At 45.9% G+C, this 20,405-nt stretch overlaps 1 pseudogene; it reads left to right on the top strand.

Moving 5' to 3' along the window:
• The first annotated feature begins 4,042 nt into the window (after window positions 1-4,042).
• Window positions 4,043-20,405, top strand: part of LOC139168831 (src substrate cortactin-like) — a 21,203-nt pseudogene continuing 4,840 nt past the window's right edge.

Here is a 20,405-nt window from a genome sequence, read left to right on the forward strand (position 1 = left end):
GCCTCTGGCGTGCAAGTGGCGTTTTGTCCACAGGTAATCGGGACATCCGGAATTGATGGGAAGGGGAGGTGTCTGCTTGCTAGAAGGTCATAAATTGGCCACGACTCACTTTAAGGACTGTCGTATGCCAAGGACTACAACCAGTAAATCGTCTCCCTTTAACCACTCTCCAATCCCTTGCATCAGGGTAGAATCGGGGCAACTGAATGGCGCCGAGCGTTTACTGGCCGAATGCCCTTTTACTGTTGCCAGTGTGTGTGTTCTGTGCAGAGCCCTCGGAGTGAAACCCCCAACTCAAAAATCCTTTATTTTATGATTAAATCAAGCTCTTTATTGATATATGCACACATAACAAAAAGCGGATTTTAAAAGGCCGGGAAAAAGGAGTTATTTCTCTGCAGAGCTAAATGTAAACAGTGTCCGGGAAAGGCACCAAAACTCGGCCCAATCAGCATTCCTTCGACAACAAAGTCCATTTCTCATTTAAGCATACGAATTTTGCTCACCAGAGTCGACAACAAGCATCCAGCAGAGAATGAGTTTTATTGAGGCAGAAATCATAGTTTTAAAGCCTTGTTCAATCGCATCCTCCAGTCTCGCATCTCTTTCATTGAACGACGCTGAAACTCCACACCCCACTTCCCAAAATCCTTTGCCTTTTTTTATTTATTTATTTGTTTGCTTGTTTGTTTATTTATTTATTAGATTTGTATGCTGCCCCTCTGCAGATTCGGGGCGGCTAACAACAATAAAAAGACAACTTAAACAAATCTAATATTAAAAAACCCCTAAAACCCCCAATTTAAGAGATCAGTCATACATACATACATACAGTCATACCATACATAAATTTTATAAGCCTAGGGGAAGGGAATATTTCAATTCCCCCATGTCTGACGACAGAGGTGGGTTTATACTGCCTGGAAGTGGCTAAGAGGCTAAGGCTGTAAACTAATACCTTTTACTATGCAACTCCTCTCGCCTTCTCAGCCAGCTCCTATAATGAGGGTCTATCCACTGACTTTGCACTCTCATGTCTTCCTCATCCTCTGACTGGGACCACTCCCCCATGGTCACATCAGCCCCCTCTAGTGGTTGCTTGGGCTCTCTCCCTCACTCTTGCTCTCTGCTTCCTCTGGCCCAGGGTATCCAGAGGGGCTTGGCACATGACCTGAGGGGGACAAGGAGCACAACACAACAACAGTTTGGAGTTTTATTCAGCAAAAATATTCTCAACGTGCCCAGAGAGAGAAATCTCTTCCTCTACCTAGGATCGAACTCACAAGCCTCCTGATTGTGAGGCCAGAGCTCCACCTCGAAGAGGGCTACGACTACTAAATGCTGGCTAGAGAATTTTGGAAGTGTTTAGAGTTTGAGAAGATTTGTTTAGATTTGCTAGAGCAAATCCCCAGACCCCTAGATGCAAGCCAGCCCTTTGGGCCTCTGAGCTTCCTCCCTCCGTTGGGGCATTGCTAGATGGAGCAGAATGAATTCATTGATGTGGCTTTGAAGTCCTGCCCTGTGCAACTACAGGAATATAATGAGGTCCCTTTTGAACTGCGGCAAAACCCAACGTGGGATTGTTAATTAATTGGGAAACTTTGATTCCCTGGGCAAAAGCATTGAAAAAATACAAGCCGATAAACGTTCAAAGCAGCTTTGGATGTCCAAACTTAACTGTTTTTAAGATCTGGGGAATTCTGGGAATTGAAGGCTGTGAAGGAGTCTGCAGAGCCCTTGAATTGTCAACGACATTGAGAGAGGAAAGTGTGGGATTCTAGCAGATATCCAGGAGATGTTCTGTCGGGCTCTCTGGCAGACTCCTCCCAAAAATTCACAGGTACAAATTTCAGACACATTCAAAACAATGTTCTTTATAATGAAAATTCCCTTAACCTAAGCCCTCTTTTGCTATAGCAAAGAGCCCTCGTCTCCAAACAAACTGGTCATTTGTACAAGTCCCTTATCAGTTCTGTGATACTTAGCTTGCAGCTGTGAGGCAATTCACAGTCCTTCTTCTTTCACAAAGTGAAACACACTTTGCTCTGGTTTAGTTTCAAAGCGGGGAAAAAGCAACACACAAAAGGTCAAAGTCAGTAAAGCAGTCACGAAACACAACGATCAGATAATCCTCCACAATGGCCAAACCCACAGGCTGCTCTTTATAGCAGCCTCACTAATGACCACAGCCCCACCCAACCACAGGTGGCCTCATTTTCTTTGATAATAATCTCTCAGTTGTTGCTGCCTATGCATCGCTCACCGCATGTGTGGCTGTATCATTAACTCTTGTTCTGAATCCAAGGAGGAGAGAGATAATTGATCTCCATCTGAGCTGTCTGCCACACTCTCCTCCTCCCTGTCACTCATGTCTTCTTGGTCAGAGGAGCCTTCATCATCAGATTCCACCGGGGGCAAAACAGGCCTGCAGCATGTGGATGTCTCCCCCACATCCACAGTCCTTGGGGCAGGAGCAGGGCCAGAGCTAACCACAACAGGAGATATGAGTAATTATTCAATCATACAAAGCAGATACATTAAGGTTTAATTAACTAATTAGGTCCCAAAATAAACCAGCCTGGCTTCCCCTTCCCCCACAGGCCCTCTGGTCTTCTCTTCTGCTCTGACGGGCCCAGGAAGAAGCAAAGCCTTCCTGATTTGGTGAACTTCAAACAGGAACTTGGGGTTTGCAAGTGAAACCAGGGTGGGTGGCGGAGAGAGGAAGCCGAGCGCAGAGACGCTGCTGCTGCCGGAGGTGGAACTGAAGCTCCAGGCAAGGTAGGGGGCTTGGATTTGCAGTGTAATGGGGGGGGGCTACTGGGCACTAAATGGGGGAGCCATGGGAGTGGGATGGAAAGCCCACCTTGCTTGTTTCAAAACGCCCCTGTGGTCCTCTCCATCTCTTGGAGGTGCTGGGATCCAGGCAGGTTGGGCTTCAACCTGGCAAGAGGGCGCAGCAATTAGGGACCTCTGGAGGAGTGGGAAGAGGCAGCCCTGGGGGGGAGCAGATTAACAAGAGTGGGAAGGGACCTTTGGTGATCATCTAGTCCAACCCACACCCGCACAGGAGGCCCTACGCCATTCCTGACAGAGGGAAGTCTAGTTTCCTCTTGAAAGCTTCCAGGGATGAAGGTCCCACAGTTTCTGGAGGCAACGTCTCTTCTGTGGGTAGATTGAGAGCAGGGGGTCAAAGGGGCTGAAAGGGGGCCCCTCCCTTGGCTCTTGGGCTCCTGGTCACCCTGGCTGGCTTCTTGCTTACTTGTTTCCTGCCTGCCCTCCCCTCTCTCCTCCCTCCCCCTCTTTCTTTCTTCTTTTCTTCCTCCCTCCCTCTTTCTTTCTTTTTCTTTCTCTCTCTCCTCCCTCCCTCTTTCTTTCTTTGTTTTTTTCTCCCTCCTCCCTCTTTCTTTTCTTTCTTTCTTTCTTTCTTTCTTTCTTCCTCCCTCCCTCTTTCTTTTTCTTTCTCTCTCTCTCCTGCCTCCCTCTTTCTTTGTTTGTTTTTTCTTTCTCCTCCCTCCCTCCCTCTTTCCTTCTTCCTTTCTTCCTTTCTTCCTTTCTTCCTTCCTCTCTCACTCTTTCTTTCTTTTTCTTTCTCTTTCTCTCCTCCCTCCCTCTTTCTTTCTTTCTTCCTTTCTTCCTCCCTCTTTCTTTCTTTCTTCCTTTCTTTCTTCCTCCCTCTTTCTTTGTTTTTTCTTCCTCCTCCCTCCCTCTTTCTTTCTTTCTCTCTCTCTCTCTCTTTCTTTCCTCTCTCCCTTCGCCCAGACATGGAAAGCTGTAGTGTGTCTGCCAAGGTGAAGACTGGACAAGACACCAGGGGCCTCCTGGGCTTCCACAGGGCAGCAGCATCTGCAGCAAAGTGCAGGAGCAAAGGCCCCATTGGAGACAGCCAGGCCAAGGAAGGGGGGGGGGCTTGCCCAGAAAAGGGACCCCCGCAAGGAGTGAGGGGGGAGGGACGCCTGCCGGAAGTTGAGCCTCTGATTTTTTTTCTTTCACCAGCGTTTCCTGTCTGCGTGTTTTGCAAATGCTTTCAGATTCTTTAAAAGCTGCAGGAAGTTTGTGGACTGTGGGTGGGAGTCTGTGTAGGGCTCGAAGCCCTTTCCTTAAATGGTTGTTTGCTCTGCAACAGTGGCAGAGGTGAGAGATGGAAACACAAGCTAGTCAAGCCACAGCTAGTCAGACGGATGCTGGTTGAAAGGAAACGACTGTTCCGTTGCAAGCGTTGTACATGCAGCTCTTGGGCTGTGGGTTTGATGCACCAATTCAGCTTTTTCTGTGCTTAGGACTCTGTCCATAAGTGCTGGGTTGGCAATATATTGGCTGCAGGTGTTGCAGACTGCCACAAGAGGGAGCTAGAGTTCATAGCTTATTTCTCTTTATACTGACTGTTAATGGTTACTCACTGTATTTATGCTCTGCATTTCCTCTGCAATCTCTCTGTATTGTAGTCATGTATTATAGCTAAAATGTGTTTAAGCTTGATATCTTTGTTTACTGATTATGACAAAGATACCCGGTAAGAAAGACTATGTACTAATAATATTTGGATTGTTATTCTGACTTATTTATTTATTGATTGATTGATTGATTGGATTTGCTGCCCCTCTCCAAAAACTCGGGGCAGCTTACAACATATAATAAAAACAATAAAATGTGTTAATAAACATCATAAAGTAATATTATGTGTATGATTTTGGACTGTTTATAGGAACATGCTATTTCCCTCCCTCCTTCCCTCCTTACTTACTTTCTTTCTTTCTTCCTTTCCTTCCTTCCTTCCCACCCCCCTCCTTTCTTTCTTCCTTCCTTTCTTCCTTTCCTTCCTTCCTTCCTTCCCTCCCTCCTTTCCTTCCTTCCTTCCCTCCCTCCCTCTCTCCCTTCTTTGTTTCTTTCTCTCTCTCTCTCTCTCTCTCACTCTCTCTCCCCCCAGATGTGGAAAGCCGTGGTGGGCCACAATGTGTCTGCGAAAGTGGAGGCTGAAGGAGACGACTGGGACACAGACCCGGATTTTGTGGTGAGTCCTCTGTGCTCCCTGGGGCTCTGCCTGACTCCCCGGGGATGAGCCCAGCTGCATCTGAGGAGGGGGAAAGGCTGGACTTAGGGATTCTGTTCCAAGAGGCCCAGATGCTAATCATGGCAGTGCAGGGAAAAATCTTAGCGTCAGGCCAAAGCCATCGTTTTGAGTTGGAGACTTTGGCCTGCCACAAGTAGAATAGTACTTTGGGAACCGGGGAGGGTTGGTTGCATGAGAGGAAAAGATACTAGCCACTACAATTTTTTTCCAGAGGGTTCAAGGTCATCCTTTGTTCAGCACCAGCCGGAAATATAGGAGAGGATCATGGACGTTGAGAAAATTGGAGTGGTTCACGTGATGAACTTGTGGGTGTGGGCACGAGGGATGAAGCTTAACCTGGGTGGAGAATTGTAGGAAAAGTTGGTATCGGGTTGACTACAGTTCGTAACCAACATGACTCTGTCAATAAATTGGAACTTGGAAGAAGGCCAAAGTTTGAACTCTGATTTATTTCTCAGATGTTTATTGGGTCTCTACAGGCCCTTTGCCCCGTGAAGACCCTGAAGCACCCCCCCAATTTTCTACAAATGTGTCTTCATCATTTATCTGGTTCCTTAATTGCCATATTATATTCTGATATCTCATCTAGTCCTCCTCCATAACTCTGCATATATATATATATCTGGACAATTTTAAGTAATAAATAAATAATTAACAAACTTCTTATCTCCTCTGATTGACAGAATGACATTTCGGAGAAGGAGCAACGGTGGGGGGCTAAGACGATCGAAGGCTCCGGCCGTGCAGAACACATTAAGTGAGTGGACCCCAATTTCTGCCTGGGACCCTCCCCCCAAAAAACCCTTGGCTCCAGTCCTTGAGATGCAACCATAATGGAGCCCAAAGCCACATTGAAAGGAGGGCCTTACTGTCCGTTGTGTATACTCCTGCTCAGTTTGGGGATTTTGCAGATTCTGATTCGGAAAGTGTTTATGAATTAGTGGCAGGGCCTGATTTACAGGCAGAAGAAGAAGGAGGAGACCAACCACAGGAGGTTCCTGTGAGTTCAGATTCAAGTGAAGGAGAAACAGATACTCGATGGGTAAATCCTTCTTTCAGACGCTTGCAGAGACGATGGGAGCAAGTGTCAGGGAAGAAATATTAAGGAGAGGAACGGGTTAATTAATTAAGTAATTAATTCATCACGTCCGGGTGTCAGCAGAGAAGAAGGGTGCAGTTTTCAATCTTCTATTAAGAAATATGGAGGTGTCTTTCAGAGGCTCCGAAAGTAAGCTTTGCTTTATGTGCTTTTAATTGCAGTTTTTATCACTCTGGGCTAACGCTGCCTAGCCATAAATCTTAGAATGACTTGTGGAATGCTTTGGTGATTTTGACGTTGCCTTGACTTCTAAAGACTGAGATAAGATAGCCTGCATGCCGAGATGATGCAGTTTGTGACAGAAGGGAAAAAAATTAAGATGATGCTTTGTTTTTACAAATCTCTGCATTTAGCAAGCCTTCATTCCAATTAACAGTGGCCTTAGCTGGAGATCAGAACACTGTCTCACGCAGTATTGGATTGCTACCGGGAAGGATGAGGGTGGCGCATTGGTACTGACAGTTGCACTGTGTGCACAGCTTCTATGCTCCTGCATGCACATGTTTGCATCCCAGCATGCTTCTGCTTCTGCGCATGCACAGAAGCAAAAACACTCTGGGACACATGCGCGTGCATGCAGGAGAAGCGAAGTTGCATGTGCAGTGAACTGGTAGTGTTGAGAATGGGAATCCGCCCTTGATCTCTCACGCATGTCGGAAGGTGAGTGGGAGCTCAACTGTTGGATTTCTCCTCTGTCTCTTTTTTTAAAAAATTTAAAAGTCTTTTATTTACCATATTTTTCAGTGTATACGACGCACCTTTTTACTTCAAAAAAGTGCGTCAAAAGCTGGGTGTGTCTTATACACCAAATGTTATTTATTTATTTGTTTTGTTTTGTTTGTTTATTTAGTCCAATACACAATGAAGGTTATAGAGAATATACACATAGTAAAATATAACAAAGAAAGAATAGGATAAAAGATATAAGAATAAAATATGTCAATGGAGGATAGAATAAAAAGATATAGGTATGGAAGAAAGGATATAGGAGATATAGAAGAGACTATAGGACAGGGGACGGGAGGCACTCTAGTGCGCTTATGCACACCCCTTACTGACCTCTTAGGAACCTGGAGAGGTCAATCGTGGAGAGTCTAAGGGTAAAATGTTGGGGGCTAGGGGATGATACTACTGAGTCCGGTAATGAGTTCCATGATTCGACAATTCGATTGCTAAAGTCATATTTTTTACAGTTAAGTTTGGAGCGGTTAATATTAAGTTTGAATCTGTTGTGTGCTCTTGTGTTGTTGTGGTTGAAGCTGAAGTACTCACCAACAGGCAGGACGTTGTAGCATATGATCTTGTGGGCAATACTTAGATCATGTTTAAGGCATCGTAGTTCTAAGCTTTCTAGGCCCAGGATTGTAAGTCTTGATTCGTAGGGTATTCTGTTTTGAGTGGAGGAATGAAGGGCTCTTATGGTGAAGTATCTTTGGACATTTTCGAGGGTGTTGATGTCTGAGATGCGGTGAGGGTTCCAGACAGATGAGCTGTATTCCAGGATTGATCTGACAAAAGTTTTGTAAGCTCTGGTAAGATATTGACAAAATTGAACGGGTCCAAAGACGGGCTACAAGAATGGTGGAAGGTCTTAAGCATAAAATGTATCAGGAAAGACTCAATCTGTATAGTCTGGAGGACAGAAGGAAAAGGGGGGACATGATCGAAACATTTAAATATGTTAAAGGGTTAAATAAGGTTCAGGAGGGAAGTGTTTTTAATAGGAAAGTGAACACGAGAACCAGGGGGCACAGTCTGAGGTTAGTTGGGGGAAAGGTCAGAAGCAACATGAGAAAATATTATTTCACTGAAAGAGTAGTAGATCCTTGGAACAAACTTCCAGCAGACGTGGTTGGTAAATCCACAGTAACTGAATTTAAACATGCCTGGGATAAACATATATCCATCCTAAGATAAAACACAGGAAATAGTATATGGGCAGACTAGATGGACCATGAGGTCTTTTTCTGCCATCAGTCTTCTATGTTCTATGTTTCTAGTGTGAGGTTGTCAGAGCACAAGCTACGTAGGATCAGGTTAACAGCTCTGGAAGCCTTTTCAGCGATATTGTTGCAGTGGGCTTTGGCACTTCGGTCATTAAGTCAACTTGCCAAGGCCACCTGGCAGCCCTTGGCAGGAGGCCGGTGCCTCAGCCCTGGAGATGCCCCTGAAGGCAGGAGATTGGGGTGGGGGCTGATGGAGCCAAGCCCCCTCCCGCCAGACGATCACGGCCGTACTGCAGGACTCCTTCGCTGGCTGGATGAGCAGAGGGGACGCCCTGCCTTGTTCTCCGCAGCTGCATGCGGGGAATCCTCGCTAGGGGCTCCTGGAGGCTCTACTCCTCACCCAGCAACGAAGTGTCGCATTCCAGGCAGCTGCACGGGGCCTCTGGGTGGCAGGGACAAGGCAGGTGCGCCACTGAGTTAGCCGGTTCCGATAGAGACAGCGGCAGCAGTGGTGACGGCAACTGCTGAGGCGGCTCCGGCGGCTTCCCTTCGAGGAGCGCCAGCGCCAGGAATGTCACATCCATGGCCCAGGCCACCGTTGTCACCACTATCTCCACCGGGATGGGCTAACTCAGCGGTGCGCCTGCCTTGTCCCTCCCATCCAGCCTCCAGACACCGACACATCACTTCCACATCACTTAATGCATAAAGTAATATGATGCATCAAAATAAATGTAAATGTAAAATGTAAATAGATGTAAAGTAAATGCAACAAGTATAAAACTGTAAATAGAAATAAGAATGTTTAATAATAAGCCTTAAATATGGAAATAACATTTAAAAATAATATATATATATATATTATAATATATAATATATAATATATAATATATCTATCTATCTATCTATCTATCTATCTATCTATCTATCTATCTATCTATCTATCTATCTATCTATCTATATTTAAAAAGAAGATGGGTGGACTCCAAATCCCAGAATTCCGCAGCCAGCTGAGGAATTCTGGGCATTTAAGTCAACACAATGCTTCCTGAGGAATTATGGGAGTTGAAGTCCACCCACCTGCAAGCTACCAGGATAGAGAAAACACCAAGGGGAGTAGCGGCTTTGTTGACTTTGAGCAAAACTAATAAAAAGTGTTCTTTTGGGGCACAGCTTCCCACCCCAGTCTCTGAATTTGGGGACCAGAAACCATTAGGAGGAGAAAGAAGACCTTTCAAAAGTTCTCGTTCTCCATCCGGTCCCACACGTTTGAAGTTTCACCGCCAGATCCTTGCACAAGACTTCATCCTGCCCTTTCCTGTTCAGAGTCATTGGATAACAACAACACCCATCTTCCTCAAACAGCATGGGATTTGCAATCCAACCCCAAAGGCAATAGGTTGGAGGACCTGGTGGGCTTTCTCCAGAAGAACCAGGCTGTGCTTCAGCTTGACCATGAGTTTTTTTGGCATGAATGGATGCCTGTGACCCACAATTTATGTCGCTTCCTTGTTCTGCCCTCCAAAAACTGAGGAAGTGATGTTCTTCCTCTTTTTTCAGAAAACTTTTGTGTTTCTTTATTTATGTATTTATTTTGGAAAAAAGACAGAAGTGCTGCTTGTCTTCAGCTTGGATGACACCAGAGTCCTCCCCTTGCTGACTGCTTCTCTTCTTTCAATTCCTCCGTTGAGATTTCTCCCAACTTATTTTATTTACTTATTGACAGTAAAGAGCTGCAAAATAAGGTTTTTTTTAAAGCCCTAAGCAGGGGATAAAATAATGTGCTGAAGCTGACCAGACTAAGGATGCTAGCCAGATTAATATCTGGTAAACAGATTTATTTTCTATTTTCCTCCCCCAAAACTAAGGTGCATCTTATACTTCAATGCATCGTATACTCAGAAAAATATGGTAGGTAACACTATCGGTGTGAGCGACAAAGTCCCCTCACTTCTAGCACTGATGATGTTCCCTAGTTGGGTCATGAAAAGTCTGCAAAAAAACAACCAAGCTCAAAGAGCATCAAGAATCCCATAATCCTTCTCTTCAGCTCTTTCTCATCCATTCAATAAATTCCCTCTTGGACTCATGATTTTACCCAGTTGCATCATGAATTATCTATGAGCACCCAGGATTCCACAGTTCTCCTCCTCCTCCTCCTCTCCAAATCCTGCTATTTGATGTCTCTTTTCAGCATCCACCAGCTCAGAAGCAAGGTATCTGAGGAACATGAAGTTCTCAAGAAGAAGGAGCAGGAGAAGGCACCCAAAGCTTCCTATGGCTATGGAGGCAAGTTTGGAATGGAGAAGGACCGTATGGACAAGGTACAAACTTGATGTGGGGCTCTGTTCTCTCCCCCCTCTTTTTTGAAGTTCTCAGCTGATCTCCACTTGGTCTTTCGCATAGCTGCTCTTCTGCAGGGCAACTTGATCTTCTTGAGAACTTTCCCAAATTACAAGCATGCCAGGAGATAACCCTGGTTTTTCTTGGTTCTCCAGAGTGCCTTGGGCCACGAGTATGTTGCCGAGGTCGACATGCACTCTTCCCAAACAGACGCAGCCAAAGGTTTCGGTGGAAAGTACGGCGTTCAGAAGGACCGAGCAGATAAGGTTGGAGCAGTTTTATTGTCTGCCTACTATTTTGTTTAAAATACTTATTGAAGCATAAAAGGGAAATGATAAAGTTGGATGGTTTAACTTCTTTAAATGCATTTGACTCAATGGGATTTTGCAGTCAATGTTCTTTGGGGATGCAAATGGGGCCTTCTTTGGAGGTTAGGGGTAAGGTCTTTAATGTAGCTCAGGCAAGAAGCACCACCATGGGTGCTAACACTATAGTAAACTTATAGTAACAGAATCTTGCAAGTCTGAAAGTACTATACATCTTTCCCCCTTTCCTTTATGGTGGTAGATACTAGGGAGGGTTTCTTCCATTCCTTCTGTGGGCTCAGCTTCCCTCCTCTTCCTCCTCCTCCTCCACCACCACCACCACCACCTCCTCTTCCTGCTGACATTACATGACTCCCAACAGCCTAAATAATGGAATGTAACTTTATTTCTTTTCCAGTCCCCTTCCTATCCTTCCTCCCTCCCCGTTTTATTTTCTTCCCACTCAACATTATTTTATGATTGATCAAATTTATACCTTGTTCATCTCACTAAAGCAGTCTGGTTGGTTTACAACAAAAACATCAACAACAAATACATTGAGGCTACTCTTTGGTTAATTATTTTGAACCGTCAAGTTACTGTTGATTCCAAGTGACCAATTGGCTACAATTATTCTGAATGGGGTGTCTGCATAATGTCTCTCATTTTCTCTTCCCTGCAGTCTGCACTTGGGTTTGACTACAAGGGAGAGGTAGAAGCACACACCTCCCAAAAAGGTAAGTTTTGAGACAACCCATCCCCAGGTTTCTGGGCATCCCCCACCCCTATGCTTTCTCCAGTTCCCACAGCACATTCCCCAGTAAGAGAGGCCCAAGGATACCAATTCACTTTCACCGATGCATCAACTTCTTCCCAGGGGTGATGCATACCAGATTCCTATTCAGGTGCTCAGTCTCCTGGGACCCCGAGAATGAAATGTGGGGGTTTGGAATGTGAATTTTTCAGGCCACCCTGAATGTCCTTGTTTTTCCTTGAAGAGGTGTTGCTTCTCATCCAAGAAGCTCCTTCCGTTTTAACTGAATGGTAGGGAATGGAAGGGTTTATATTCTTTGCAGTCATCTGGTCATTAGTTCTCTCTCTCTGAGAATGTTCCTTCTATTGCCATCACCATTCAGTCAGAACTGAAGAAGCATTTTGGATGAGAAGTGAAACATCTTCAAAGAAAAAACAAAAAAGTTCCATTGCCTCTTAAAAAAAGAACTGGAGGGCTGAGGATCTCCATAGACTTTTGGACCATCCATGGGATCAACCTTCTGAAAAATGTTGTGTTCTTCTGCTTCAGACTATGCCGTTGGATTTGGTGGGAAGTATGGTGTTCAGAAGGACCGTCAAGACAAATCTGCCCTGGGTTGGTCCCACAAGGAAGAAGTCAAGCCCCATGAATCTCAAACAGGTCTGGAATCTGCAAGTCAACCTTGGTTCAACTCAATTAAATCTCTCATGGCTTTCTGAAGAACCTCATGTTCTCCCATTGCAGATCATGCTGTTGGATTTGGTGGGAAGTATGGCGTGCAGAAGGACCGTCAAGACAAGTCTGCACTGGGTTGGTCCCACAAGGAAGAAGTCAAGCCCCATGAATCTCAAACAGGTCTGGAAGCGGGAAGCCCACCATATTTTATTACAATTAACCTCTCATGGCTTTCTGAAAAATGTTGTGTCTTCTCATTGCAGACCATGCTGTTGGGTTTGGTGGGAAGTATGGTGTGCAGAAGGACCGTCAAGATAAGTCTGCCCTGGGTTGGTCCCACAAGGAGGAAGTCAAGCCCCACGAATCCCAGACAGGTCTGTAGAAAAGACGGATGGGTTGAAGCTGTGGCCTGAGGGTCTTTTGGTTTCGCTGATCAATGACTTGCTTGGGGTCAATATGTATGGGGGATGTTATGGCCTGGCCACATCCCGCTCAGCTGATCACGGATTCTGAAGATCGAGAAATGGGTGTGTTTTGGAATCCTAGGCCAGTGTATTTGGCACCAGGTCGGAAAGGATGTGGAGTCAGAGGCACCAACCAGGGACCATTGCACCTTCAGAGGTGCCATTGAGTAACTCAGAAGAACAGGATGAGCCCCACAATGGACCCCATGACATACTGACTATGGGCACATAGCCAGGTCACCCAACCAGATAAATTGAATGCTTAGGGGCTGCACACAGCAAGCTAGGTTTGCTGATCTTGGTTATGCTTTATATTTGTGGGTGGCTTATTAGGTTGTGCCAAGCCAGACAATCTGTTGGGTTTGTGATTCTATCTATCCATCAAACTCAGAAAAAATGTCTTATTCATTTGGTGTTATCTCCCTGGGAGCTGCAAATCCATTTGTTTCCTCTCAAACAAATATCTGGGGTCTCTTTGTCTTTCTGAAAAATGTTGTGGTCTTCTCATTCCAGACCATGCTGTTGGATTTGGTGGGAAGTATGGTGTGCAGAAGGACCGGCAAGACAAATCTGCCCTGGGTTGGTCCCACAAGGAGGAAGTCAAGCCCCATGAATCCCAGACAGGTCTGGAAGCTACAAGTCAACCTTGGCTCACCTCAATTAGCCTCTCTCATGTCTTTATGAAGAACTTTGTGTTCTTTCATTCCAGACCATGCCATTGGATTTGGTGGGAAGTATGGTGTGCAGAAGGACCATCAAGACAAGTCTGCTCTGGGATGGGCCCACAAAGAAGAGGTCAAGCCCCATGAATCCCAAACAGGTCTGTGTGGATGGAGATGGGGCTGGGCCAGCGGTAGGCAAAGTTGGCTCTTCTATGACATGTGGACTTCAACTCCCAGAATTCCCAGACTTCAACTCCCAGAATTCCTGAGCTAGCATGATTGGCTCAGGAATTCTGGAAGAAGAAGTCCGCAAGTCATAGAAGAGCCAACTTTGCCTACCCCTGGGCTGGACAATCTCTTAGAGAAGAGCATAAATATACAACATGGAAACTATGTTCTGAAATCTTTTAGCTAAGGGTCACAAGATCCAGTTCCTCTTTCGCAGGTTCAAGCTCCCAAGTTATTTTATTTTATTTATTTATTTCTTGGATTTGAATGCTGCTCCTCTCCTCAGACTCCTCAGACTTTATTATTGATTTATCAATTTATTGATTTATGTATTTATGTATTTATCTATTTGTCTGTCTGTCTGTCTGTCTGTCTGTCTATCTATCTATCTATCTATCTATCTATCTATCTATCTATCTATCTATCTATCTATCTATCTATCTATCTATCTACCTACCTACCTATCTATCTATGTATCATCTATCTATCTAGTCAAGTGCATATTGGTAGTATACAAAGATATGACAATATATCAGTACTAATAATAGAGAAACATGAGGACAGGGGACAGAAGGCACTCTGGTGCACTTATGCACACCCCTTACTGACCTCTTAGGAATTGGGAGAGGTCAACAGTGGATAGTCTAAGGGTAAAGTTTTGGGAGTTAAGAGATGATACTACAGAGTCTGGTAGTGAGTTCCAGGCATTAACTACTCGGTTGCTATTCTCAGGCATTCCAGGCTGACAGCGTTCCCACCTACGGAGCATAGATAATACTCTGGGATGCGCGCCAGCTAGAGGCATAAACCTTCCCTAATGAGGTGTCTCTGGTGTTTATCTCTTCACTCACTGTTCAGGGCTTAAACAGCTTCTGTAAAAACAGGAACCAAAATCCAGGGAGTCATAATCGGTCTCTCGAAGCTCCATCTTCATGATGAACGTTGCTTGCCACGCCTCTTCTCCCATCAGCCTTTTCTATATATATATTGACAGGGTGTGGCTAAATATCCCATAGGTATAATCAATGCCTAGACCCCCCTTCTAGAGAGATATTCATGCCTGGGTCTCATTCTTCTGACCTTCACATCTAAGAGAGGGTTCTCAAAGTCCCCACCGTCCTCTGACTCAGACAATGCCCTAATTGGAGATTCTACAGTCTCTGCTGGTTCCCCAGTCTCCAATTCTCCTTCAGTCTCACTCTCAGACTCAGATGGTAAGAACACTGGTTTGCGTTGCCAGTACTCCTCCATCTCCTGGTCCTTGAAATCTGTGACCAGCTGAGACGGACATGGACCACTCACAACACCTCCCATAACAAGTTGGCTGTTTTCTCTATTGCAGACCATTCTCAAGGCTTTGGAGGTCGTTATGGAGTGCAGAAAGACAGAGTGGACAAGGTAAATTGAGGTTGAACCTGGAGTGGGCTCAGCTGGGTGTTGGAGGTTGGAAGAAGATGCTCAGGGGGATATTAGTTGACTCAAACTCTCTACCACAAATGCTTCTGATTTCAGCCCCACTGCTTGATTTTATTCTCCCAATAGCAAGTTTTCAGGAGAACCTTCTCCAGCCTTTTCCCCTGCAGTTGGACTACAACTCCCAGAGCCAGGGTGTCCATAACTCCCTCCTACCCTTTGGTAGTGGACTTATGCTACCCTGGCAGGCACAGAGGGAATTAAAAGAATGTCGAGATGTCATCTATTTCTGCATGATGGAAGAAGCTCCACTCCTCGTTGAATGTCTGTCTTGCCTGGGGTCCATGCATAATGAGAGTGGGGGAATCCGTGGGTCTATGTTTGAGCTCCACGTTGGCATTCTTTGCACCCTCTGTTGTTCCATTCTTAAAATTGTGCCATTAAGTTGCATTGTAGCCATTAAGGATAAAAACAATCTTCAGGTTTTTCAGGGAGAGGATAAATCAGGAATGAATGTAATAAAATAAAGATTAGTTTTCCAACTTGCAAAATTTGAAGATATATTGGACTTCAGTGCTAGAAGTGATTGATGAATTCACTGATGATGTTCCATAGATGGGTCATGAAATGTCTGCAAGACAACAACTAAGCTCACAGCATCTTTCTCGTCTTTCTCTTCCTCCTCCTCCTCTTCTTCCTTCTCCTCTTCCTCCTCCTCCTCTTCTTCTTCCTCTTCTTCTTCCTCCTCCTCCTCCTCTTCCTCCTCCTCCTCTTCCTCCTCCACCACTACCTCTGTGCAAATCCTCCTCCAATCCTCCTCCTTCTAGCCTGGATGATGTTAACTAGTTGGGTCATGAAACATCTGCAAGAAAGCCACCAAGCTGAGAGAGCACCAAGGACCCCACATTCCTGCAGCTCCTCCTCTACTTTGCAAACTCCCCCCTCTTCTAGCATTGAAGATGTTACCTAGCTGGGTAATGGAATGTCTGCAAGAAAACCCACCAAGCTGAGACAGCCCCAACATCTGGGCTACAAATATTGTCTTTCATCCGTTTCCCTTGATGTCTCTTGCAGAGTGCTGCTGGTTTCGGTGAAATGGAAGCTCCCATTTCCTCATATCAGAAGACAAAACCTGTAGAAGCTGGTAAGTTCATCCATGGGCACCTGGGAAGAAGGAGAAGATCTCACGGAGGGCAAACCCCCCCACCCCCTTTTCTCATTCCTGGCAAGGCGTACAGGGATGTGGGATATGGGATCAATTCTGGGAGTCCACGGGTCTTAAAGTGGCCAAGGTTGGACACCTCTGGTTTTATGGAGAGAATGGATGTTTTAATAGCACTCTTCTGAAGATCTGTCCAGCAGAGAACCTACACCAGTGATGGTGAACCTTTTTATGCTTGGATGCCAAAAGAGTGTGCACACATACTATTGTTCATGTGCAAGTGCCCACACCCCATAATTGAATAGACTGGGGAGGGGCGGAAAACAGCTTCTTTCACTCCCTGGAGCCTCTTGGAGGCTGGAGACAGCCTGTTCCCCAACTTCTGGTGGGCCAGTAGGATCGTGTTTCACACTCCCCAGACTCCAGAGACTTCCCTGGAGCCAAGGAAGGTGAAACCATTCTCCCCCATCTCCCCGGAGGTTCTCTGGAAGCCAAAAACGTCCTCCCAGAGCCTCTGTGTGAGCCAAAAATCAGCTGACCGGCACACACATGCACGTTGGAGCTGAGCTAGGGCAACAGCTTGCGTGCCAGCAGATATGGCTCTGTGTGTGGGGCACACAGTACCATAGATTTGCCACCACTGACCTACACAGTCCCACCAGGGACAGATGGTGGAAGCTTCTTCTTACAATCCTGAAGCCCCTCTATTGAACTTCTCATTGGAAACAGCTTCTGCCGGGATGGGGAACTTGAGACAACGTTTTGAAAACATGGCCAAGACTGCAGAGGAAGAGAACAAGAAGAAGACAGAGGAAGAACGAACCCGTCGCCAGGCCCGGGAACTTCAGAAACCCAAGAGAAGTCAAAGGTGAGGATCCTGAGTCTTAAGGTACATTCTCCATCAGTCAATTCATACCAGGTTTAGGGTCAATCTCTGGGGTTAAGTCCTTCTAGGTTTAGGATTGTTGCTAAGTGTTATCACAACAGCACAGAAGTGAAGCTGAGTTTCATGGATCAGGGCCTGTTAACCAACGTGTGAGAAAAAAAGATCACAAAAGTAATTTCACAGGAGTCCAATGAACAGAAGCAGACTTTTTATTGACCTTGATCAAAGGTCCTTCATGGATGGAGAAGACACTCGCCAACCCACAAAAGGCAATTTACATCTTCACACATCCATTTTTATATAGCAAAAAAACCCACCATGTTTTCCTTCCAATATTCTGGAAACTCCCGTTCCATCACAACACTAGTCCTGATGTCCGGTACATACTTCCCCAATCTGTTATTTCTTTCTTTAAGGAAATGAAAGAAGAGTGAAGAGCGAGAACGGAGCCCTCCGTTGGTGCCTGGACAGATGCCCCAAAAAGGGCAGCCTGCCCCCTCTGCCTCCCCAAAACCAGGTAGGGGGAACGAAAGAGTAATTTCCGAATGCGAATTTACGGGTACGATGTTGCTGCCATCAAGGGGAACATGCTCACGGAAGCCCTTGATTCCAGACAGCTTCTGTGCATGTGAGGGCTCTGTGATGCTTCCTCCTCCTCCTTTTCCTCCCGTCTCCTCCTCCTGCACTTCTCAAGCCCCTTCCCTTGTAGCTCTGATGAGGTTACTTAGTTGGGTCATGAAATATCTGCAAGAAAATAAAGTTCAGAGACCACAGTCATTGTCCTCCTCCTCCTCCTCCTCCTCCCCCCTTGCCCCTCCTCCCTCCTTGTCAATTATGGTCGTAAGTCAAGTCAGTATCATAAAGTATGGATGTCAAGGGTCCAGGTAACATCCAAACTAAGTCAGAGTCCAAGTCAAAGTGCTCCTCTGAGTTCCCAATTCGAAAAGTGTTGCGGAAACTTCAAATCATCCAGAATGCACCCCGCCGCGAGCAGTTGTGGGCCTTCCAAGGCATTACCCCATGTTTTGCCAGCATTCCGCATACTGCATTGGTTGCTAATTGGTTTCCGGACTCAATTCAAAGTGTTTGTTTATGACCTATAAAGGCCCACATGGCATCGGACCAGAATACCTTCTCGACCGCCTTCTGCCGCATGAATCCCAGCGACCGGTGAGGTCCCCACAGAGTCGGCCTTCTCCAGGTCCCCGTCAACTAGACAATGTCGCTTGGGTGGGAGCCTAGGGGAAGAGCCTTCTCTGTGGGGGGGGGGGGCGACCCTCTGGAATCAGCTCCCCCTGGAGATTTTGCACTGCCTGCACCCTCCTCGCCTTCCGCAAGAGTCTTAAGACTCATCTTTGTCGCCAGGCTTGAGGCCATTAGACCTTTGCCCCCAGACGATGACTGTTTTGCTATGCGAATGGGGAATGAGTGATTTTAAATGTTATTAGAGTTTTTGAAGACATTTTTAGCTACTATTAATTGGATTTGAGATACGTATATTGTATATTGTTTTGGTATGTTGTGAGCCACCCTGAGTCCTCAGAGAGGGGGCAGCATATTAAATAAGTAAGTAAGTAAGTAAGTAAGTAAGTAAGTAAGTAAGTAAGTAAGTAAGTAAGTAAGTAAGTAAGTATGTAAGTAAGTAAGTAAGTAAGTAAGTAAGTAAAGTAAGTAAGTAAGTAAGTAAGTAAATAAATAAATAAATTTCTGAAGCTATCCTGGCACCCTACACTGGGAAACCTGAATCTGAGTTTTCCACCCAGTTGAAAGTTCACAACCCTTGTCTCCCCCAGCCACAAACGTGTCATGGTTCCCCACTCAGATTGTGCCAGCGTGGCCAGACCTTTCTCCACTTCCGCCCAGGTGAATGGGCATAGGATGTCCTTGAACCCCCTCGAAAGAATGTTTTGTGGCTGCATCTATCCCCTCCTGTAAATCCCCCCTCCCAAGTTCCCATCAACACCAGGCCTTCTTTAGATAGTGTGGCAAGCCCGTACGATTTATCCCCATCTTCTTGCACCGCCTTGATAATGGATGGTTGTCCTGGGTGGGGGTCCCATCTAGTCAAATTCTGGTCCTTCCAGAAGAAAATACCCTTGACATGAAGTGAGTTGAGGGGACGTTTTTCTTCTTTTTCCAGGAAGAAGAAGAGGAAGAGGAAGAGGAGGAGCCCCCCGTCCTTCCTCCACGGAGCCTGGACTTGGAAGGCGGCCCCAGAGAGCTTCCCTCTCCCACCACCTGCCCACCAGGATCAGCCCATCTATATCGAAAACCATTGAGGATGGAGGAGATTACGAGGATGTGATCGAAAACGTGGAGTACGAGGAGCCTCCTCCCTTTGCGTGACAACGATTATGAGGGTCATGCCGGATCACAAGGACGCCTCCAAAGATGACGGAGTGGAGTTGGACCAGGAGTACGAGGAGCTCTGCAGCGGCCATCCTGGAGGGGTGACGTCTTCAGGTGAGAGAAGGAGGGCGAGTTGGTTGATCAGGTCGAAATTTATACCTTCACCCTGGAGACTGGAGCCTTGACGTAAATGTGTAGCATGGTTGTTTAATAAGAATTGGGCTAGAGAAGCTCACTTCACAACACAAGGTATATGTTGCAAGTCCCCTCTCTTAAAGGAGGTCTTTTTGGTGGGACCAAGGAGAAGGGCCTTCTCTGTGATTATTTACATTATCCCTATGGAAGATAAGAGTTGTCTCACATGGTTAATAGACAATTCTACCAGTGAAGGGCTGCAAAATATTTTACTACCATGCTGTAGGCGTGGCTTATTTTGTGGGTGTGGTTTGCCAGCCATGTGACCAGGTGGGAGTGGCTTGGTGATCATGTGACCGGGGGTGTTGGCTGAAAGGTCATGTGACTGCATTAAAGGTGGCCAACTTGAGGTCATTCATGTCAAGGGTTTGGGTTAGGGTGCCTGGCCTCCCCTCCCCTCAACAGAGAGACAATTTCCCTACCTGTTTACCAAGGCCTTATAAAGTGGCATTAACTCTTCACGTGATCTTGATTCCATCCCTCTGTGAATGCATGCCTGGGAACTGGGTTGGCTTTTTTGGCAGCTGTAGTATTTAAGTAGTTATTTTAGGTATTTAAGTGATTGTCCACCAAAATGTATCCCTCTTGGAATATCTCCTTCTGTGATAGATCTGCCTTGATTTAAATTCTTGCACCATTGAGCATAGGGAGCCGTTGAGCTTCAGCGCAGAGGCAGGGTCATTGAGAGGATGAGTCATAATAAGATACCCCAACTCCACAATTTTTCTTTTTTAGGTGTTGAAGAAAAATCTATATGATGTGGCTGAAGGAAGTCTATCTGCTCTGGCCGTCTATGACTATCAAGGAGGTGGGTCAATTTGTCTGGATAGGTGGGGGAACGGGAAGCACACGGAAG

This window comes from Erythrolamprus reginae, chromosome 6, assembly GCF_031021105.1.
Source record: "Erythrolamprus reginae isolate rEryReg1 chromosome 6, rEryReg1.hap1, whole genome shotgun sequence".
In the NCBI taxonomy this organism is placed as follows: Eukaryota; Metazoa; Chordata; class Lepidosauria; order Squamata; family Dipsadidae; genus Erythrolamprus; species Erythrolamprus reginae.